This window comes from Trachemys scripta, chromosome 16, assembly GCF_013100865.1.
Source record: "Trachemys scripta elegans isolate TJP31775 chromosome 16, CAS_Tse_1.0, whole genome shotgun sequence".
Taxonomy (NCBI): Eukaryota; Metazoa; Chordata; order Testudines; family Emydidae; genus Trachemys; species Trachemys scripta.
This window is the reverse complement of record NC_048313.1, coordinates 7,399,480-7,405,165: the sequence shown is the minus strand read 5'-3', so window position 1 is coordinate 7,405,165 and position 5,686 is coordinate 7,399,480. Positions and strand designations below refer to the sequence as shown.

Sequence of the window (5,686 nt, the reverse complement as noted above, 5' to 3'; positions counted from 1 at the left end):
CAACCGAGCTCAGGGCCCCCTGTCGTGCCGGGCGCTGCCCAGACCCCAACTGAGACCAGGGCCCCGTTGTGCCAGGCGCTGCCCAGACCCCGACCGAGATCAGGGCCCCCTGTCATGCCGGGCGCTGCCCAGACCCCGACCAAGATCAGGACCCCCCCGTCGTGCTGGGCACTGCCCAGACCCTGATCAAGACCAGGGCCCTGTCATGTCGGGCGCTGTCCAGACCCCAACCGAGATCAGGGCCCTCCGTTGTGCCGTGCGCTGCCCAGACCCCGACTGAGATCAGAGCCCCGCATTGTGCCGGGCGCTGCCCAGACCCTGACTGAGATCAGGGCCCCATCGTGCTGGGCGCTGCCCATACCCCAACCGAGATCAGGGCCCCCCCGTCGTGCCGAGTGCTGCCCAGACCCAGAATGAGAGACAGTCCATGCCCCTAAAAGCTCACAGTCTAAACAGACAAGACCAACAACGGAAGGTTTTTCTCTCCCCATTTACACAGACGAGACCCAAGTTCCCAGCCTGGCCCAGGATGATCCGTGACATCGCTGAGCACGGCTGGGAATTAGCCGCCGGATCCGGATTCACAAACCACCAGGCTCCCAATTCCTCCCCCGGGCTGAGCCTGGGCCCTCCTCCCCTGGGAATGTGGTGTCTCACTGCGGGGCAGAATCTCTGCCAGCATCACAGCCCGGCTCTCGCTGCCAAGCCCGGCTCCCTGGCGTTTTGGGAGCCCCGTTCCTTACCAGCTTGGCTTCCACTATCTCACACAGCAACGAACCGGAGAGATCCTCGCCCTGTTCTAGCTTCTGGCTGTGAAAAGCAAGAGGGAGACGGCAGAAGGCCATGGCGTCGGGTTCCCACTTGGATCTGGTCTTCAGAAGAGGTGAAAGGATCGGGCTTAGTTGGAAACGTATTCCTCAAAGATCGGTGGGCAAAGACGAACATGGACGGGTCGGTGACATGGTCCCCAATCCACCTGATGGCTACGCTGCTGGGGTCCCGGTTAGACACTTACTCCAACGGTGGGATGGGTTCTCCTGTCTCTATCTAAACCCACCTCCGCGAGGGGCTAAGCTTAGCTTAACTACGTCTCTCGAGACAAGATCAGATCTTTTTATTGGACCACCCCTGAGCACCCCAGCTGGGGCGTCCCCACTTTGCGCGGGAGCCCATCCCGAAGATCGGAGTCACTCCCAGAAAAGACCCTCGTTATAGTTCATACTTGGACCAAAGATGATTCCTTCACCATAACAGATCTGCAGGTGGCTTTCCTTTTAGGGTATCTCAGCTCCCCTGCTCAACCAGCCGAAGGTTTCCAGGACTAAGTTCTTCTAGAAAACGCCTCGGACAATGAGTCATTCCTAATAAGCTAAAAACCTCTCTCAACGGGTCACTAGCTCATTCCTTGCCATCGACATTTGCGATAGCCAGGATCCCTCGTCAAGCACACGGGGACCCTTACTGGACATCTGGCCCGGGTCAACGGGGTCAGGTGAAAATAGGAGACATATTCCATCATTTGGCCACATGTCAGCCAAGTCCGGTGTTCCCAAAGTGCCAGAGCCCAAAGCTAGAATTAGGGATGCAAAACACTTGGGTTCGTGCACAAAGGATCATGGGGCATTTGGGATATTGACTCCAATGGAACAACATCCCATTGACCCAGGCTGGGATCTGCCCCATTGACTTCAATGGAGCCACGTCCCATTGACTCCAGTGGACCTATGGCCCATTGACCCCAGCTGGGGGTCTGGCCCCATTGACTCTGAGAGAGCTATGGCCAATGGTCCCCAGCTGGGATCTGGCCCCCACCCTTTGACTTACAGCGCGTTCTGCTGTTCCGAATCCTCCAGCTCTTCTTTCAGTTGGTTTATTTTGCTCTGAAGGACCTTAAAATAAAAGGTCAGGAAGTAAGAACATGGAGTGCGACTGTGTCTCCTGCCCCACACTACGGCAGCCCCCTGGATGGTCTCAGCTGGCGTAATCGTCACAGGCCCCCTGCATTCAGAGGTCCCACCCCCCATGTGCACCGCCCAGGGTACCGTGCATCGAACTGGGCTACTCCAGAGCGTTACGGTCTGTACGGCAATAAAATCCAATACCTCCTGGATCTCCCGTTGCTCCCGAATCGTCTCCGTCAGCTCGGCGGAGCGGAGCTTTTCCTGAAAAAGAAGCCCAGCCGAATGTTTGGGGGTAGCCTGGTGACCAACGCCAAACAAGCTGGCATCAGGGGAGTGGCAAAGTAATGATATGCCATGGAGAACGATACTGCATGGAGGAACAATATCCCATGGAGAACAATACCCCATGGAAGAACGATACCCCATGGAGAACAATACCCCATGGTGGAACAATACCCCGTGGAGAACAATACCCCGTGGAGAACAATGACCCATGGAAGAACGATACCCCATGGAGAACAATACCCCATGAAGGAACAGTACCCCATAAAGGACAATATCCTGTGAAGAACAATATCCCGTGGAGGAACAATACCACATGCAGGAACAGTGACCCATGGAGGAACAATACTGCATGCAGGAACAATATCCCATAGAGGAGCATTACCCCATGGAGAACAATACCCCGTGGAGGAGCATTACCCCATGGAGGAACGAAACCCCGTGGAGAACAATACCCCATGGAGGACTGTTACCTCATGGAGAACAATACCCCGTGGAGGAGCATTACCTCATGGAGGAACGATACCCCATGGAGAATAATGACCCATGGAAGAATGTTACCCCATGGAGAACAATACCCCGTGGAGGAACAATACCCCCTAGAGAACTCTACTTGCTCCAACACTCTTCAACGTCTACGTAAGTGATGTGCCTGAAACGGTAGTGCAGAAGTTCACATATGCCAAAGATCTGACACGCAACTGAGGCCTGTAGCACTCAGGACCATGAAGGGACCCTTACATCTGACCTTCAGCTCATGGAGGAGCACTTCCAAAAGTGGGGCCAAGATCAAATCCAAGCACATCCGGAGTCTCTACTTGCCACCTTGAGAACAGAACCGCATGAAACACTCCGACTCTCAAGTTTTGGGGTGAAACGGGGCATTACGACCCGACACCGACCTGGCGTGGGGTCGTTTTTGACCGCGTGCTCTCCCCTTCCGTGACCACCTCAAGAAAGTAGCCTCCAAAGCGAAGACGCGCGTCAACGTTATCTGAAAGCTAGAAGGAAGAACGTCTGGATCAACAGCCCCGGTGCTACGCACATCGGCCTTGACCCTGGTGTACTCGGCTGGAGACGAAGTTGTCCTTCCCAACTTACGGATGAGCAGCTGAATCAGACCATGCCAATTATTGCAGGAACTTTAAAATCAATGCCTCTCCTGTGGCTTTCTGTATTAGCAACAACATAACACACCAAGGACTACCCAGAACATCCCATCTGGTAGGTTATAGACAACATAAACCAGCTACACCTGACATGGCAAAAGCCACACACGACCGCTGCACGTCTCTGGCTCCAGCTAGGGAACGGCAAAAGGTCTGGACCTCATCCCCCCCATTCCAAACGAGCACGTTATCACTGACCCGACAAGCCGCCCTCCCGGTTTCGACCCACCAGGCAGCTTTTGGGCCACTGCGTCCGAATAAACCATGGAAGACACCATATGCAAGAGAGATGGAGGATGATAAGAGACCCTGATGGAGATCATAACCCCCGGTTGTGTCAGGCGCTGCACAGACACGGAGCAAGGGGGCAATCCAAACAGAGAGAGGTGGGAGAGGAAACTGAGGCAGGACGACGGCAGCCAGGAACAGAACCCAAGTGTCCTGCATTCCAGCCCAGCACCCTAGCCACGGGGCTGCAATGCCTCTGCTGGTGACACTCCCTCTGACAGTCTGTACCTCTTCCCACCCCCTCCCCCCCCCCCCTCCCACCCCCTCCCCCTAGTCCCTGCCCCTATTCCAACTCCTTCCCCAAATCCCCGCCCCGGCCCCGCCTCTCCCCTGAGCACGCCATGTTCCCGCTCCTCCCCCGCCCCTCCCAGAGCATGCTAACGCAGCCAAACAGCTGTTCGGTGGCAGCCGGGCAGGAAGCGCTGGGAGGTAGGCGGAGGAACGGGGACGCGGCGTGCTCGGGGGAGGAGGGGAGCTTGGCTGCCGGTGGGTGCAGAGCACCCGCTAAGTTTTCCCAGTGGGTGCTCCAGACCCGGAGCACCTACAGAGTCGGTGCTTGTGCTTCATACCCGTTCCTCAGAGACGGACGCCTCAGCCAGTGATCAGCAAAATCGAACAGACGATCCCCTGGGCAAAGTGGCCACTCTTTGGCAGGAAGAAGCGTGTGAGCGAGAAATGTACATCTTGGCCTGTTTACCTTGGCCAGCTCCTTCCCCTGCGCGTCTCTCTCTTCCTTGACTTGCTGCAGATCCATCTAGTGACAGGGAGAGCGCTTTAAGAGCGGCAGGGCCGGGGAGGGAGGGTGGCTGGGATGGGGGTGTCATCAAAACCATTTGGGAGTCACACACATTCTCGCCTTGCCCTGCCCCAATTAATTACGCAGAACATGGGCGTCTCCTGCTGGGTCAGCCCCACCTCTCAGTGCAATAAAACCTCCCCACCCAAACCCATACCTGGGGCCCTGCGCCTGGCAAACACCCATCTCTGTGGGGGGCGTCTTTCCTGCCGTGGGAGCAATCTCAGGGCAGTGACACTGCATGGCGGGGGTCCGGCCTCCTGGTCAGTAACAGCCAGCGGCGTGGGGTTTGTGCATGGATGGGGGGAGCTCTGGGGTGCTCTGAACACCAGCCTGGATAGAGAGAGCCAGGCAGGGTTGGCGTGGTGTGTAACAGGTGTGCCTAGAGGAGCCCGACCCAGATCGGGGCCCCATCATGCCTGGCGCTGCCCAGACCCCGACTGAGGTCAGGGCCCTGTCGCCCTGAGCGCTGCACAGATCCCAACCGAGATCAGGGCCCCCCGTCATGCTGGGCGCTGCCCAGACCCCGACCGAGATCAGGGCCCCATCATGCCGGGCGCTGCCCAGACAGAAAGTGAATTAAATTCCCTGGGCCAAAGAACGTTCCCCGGGTGGGAGGGGAAACCGAGGCACTGAGAGGGGCAGTGAGTTGCCCCAGGTCACACAGCAGGGGAAGAGCTGAGAACAGAACCGAGGTCTCCGGCGTCCCGGTCTGGAGCTCCCGCACTGAGAGGTTGCCCCGGGGGCTCCCGCTTTGCGTGGCTCCGGGGGAGGGGAGACACTGGGGGCCGCTCACCTTTAGCTGCTTGACGGCTTGCTGCACCTCCGAGAGCTGCTGGTGACTTCGGAAGTTCCCCTTGGTCAGGGTGAGATTCTGCAGGTGAAAACAGGCGGCGCTGTGAGAGCGAACGGGCCAATGGCCCCCACCCCGGCGGGGCGCGCCAGCTTTCCTCTCCGCGCCCGCCACAGCCCTACCTCCGTCGTCAGCTCCTGGATGGTGCCCCGCATCTCCTGCTTCTCCTCCTCCTGTGGAGACAGACTAAAGTGGCCACCTTCCTAATTGCTGGTAACCAGACACCTGAGGTCCCGCCCCCTGCCACGCCTCTTTCCCCAAGGCCCCACCTCTGCTCCACCTCTTCCCCTGAGGCTCCACCCCTGCTCCGCCTCTTCCCCCGAGGCCAAGCCCCTTCTCCGCCTTCTGCCCCGGCCCGTGGTAACCAGACTTTTTCACCGGACTTTCCAGTTGAAAA

General features: G+C 58.0%; 1 long non-coding RNA gene across 1 annotated transcript; it reads right to left on the bottom strand.

Annotated features, from left to right (window-relative positions):
- Positions 1–1,807: 1,807 nt before the first annotated feature.
- LOC117888529 lies at positions 1,808–5,312 on the bottom strand. The gene is made up of 4 exons (XR_004648345.1): positions 5,233–5,312; positions 4,338–4,394; positions 2,103–2,162; positions 1,808–1,889 (listed from the first exon to the last, which is right to left on the bottom strand). It is a non-coding gene; the product is annotated as an uncharacterized LOC117888529 (long non-coding RNA).
- Positions 5,313–5,686: the final 374 nt, after the last annotated feature.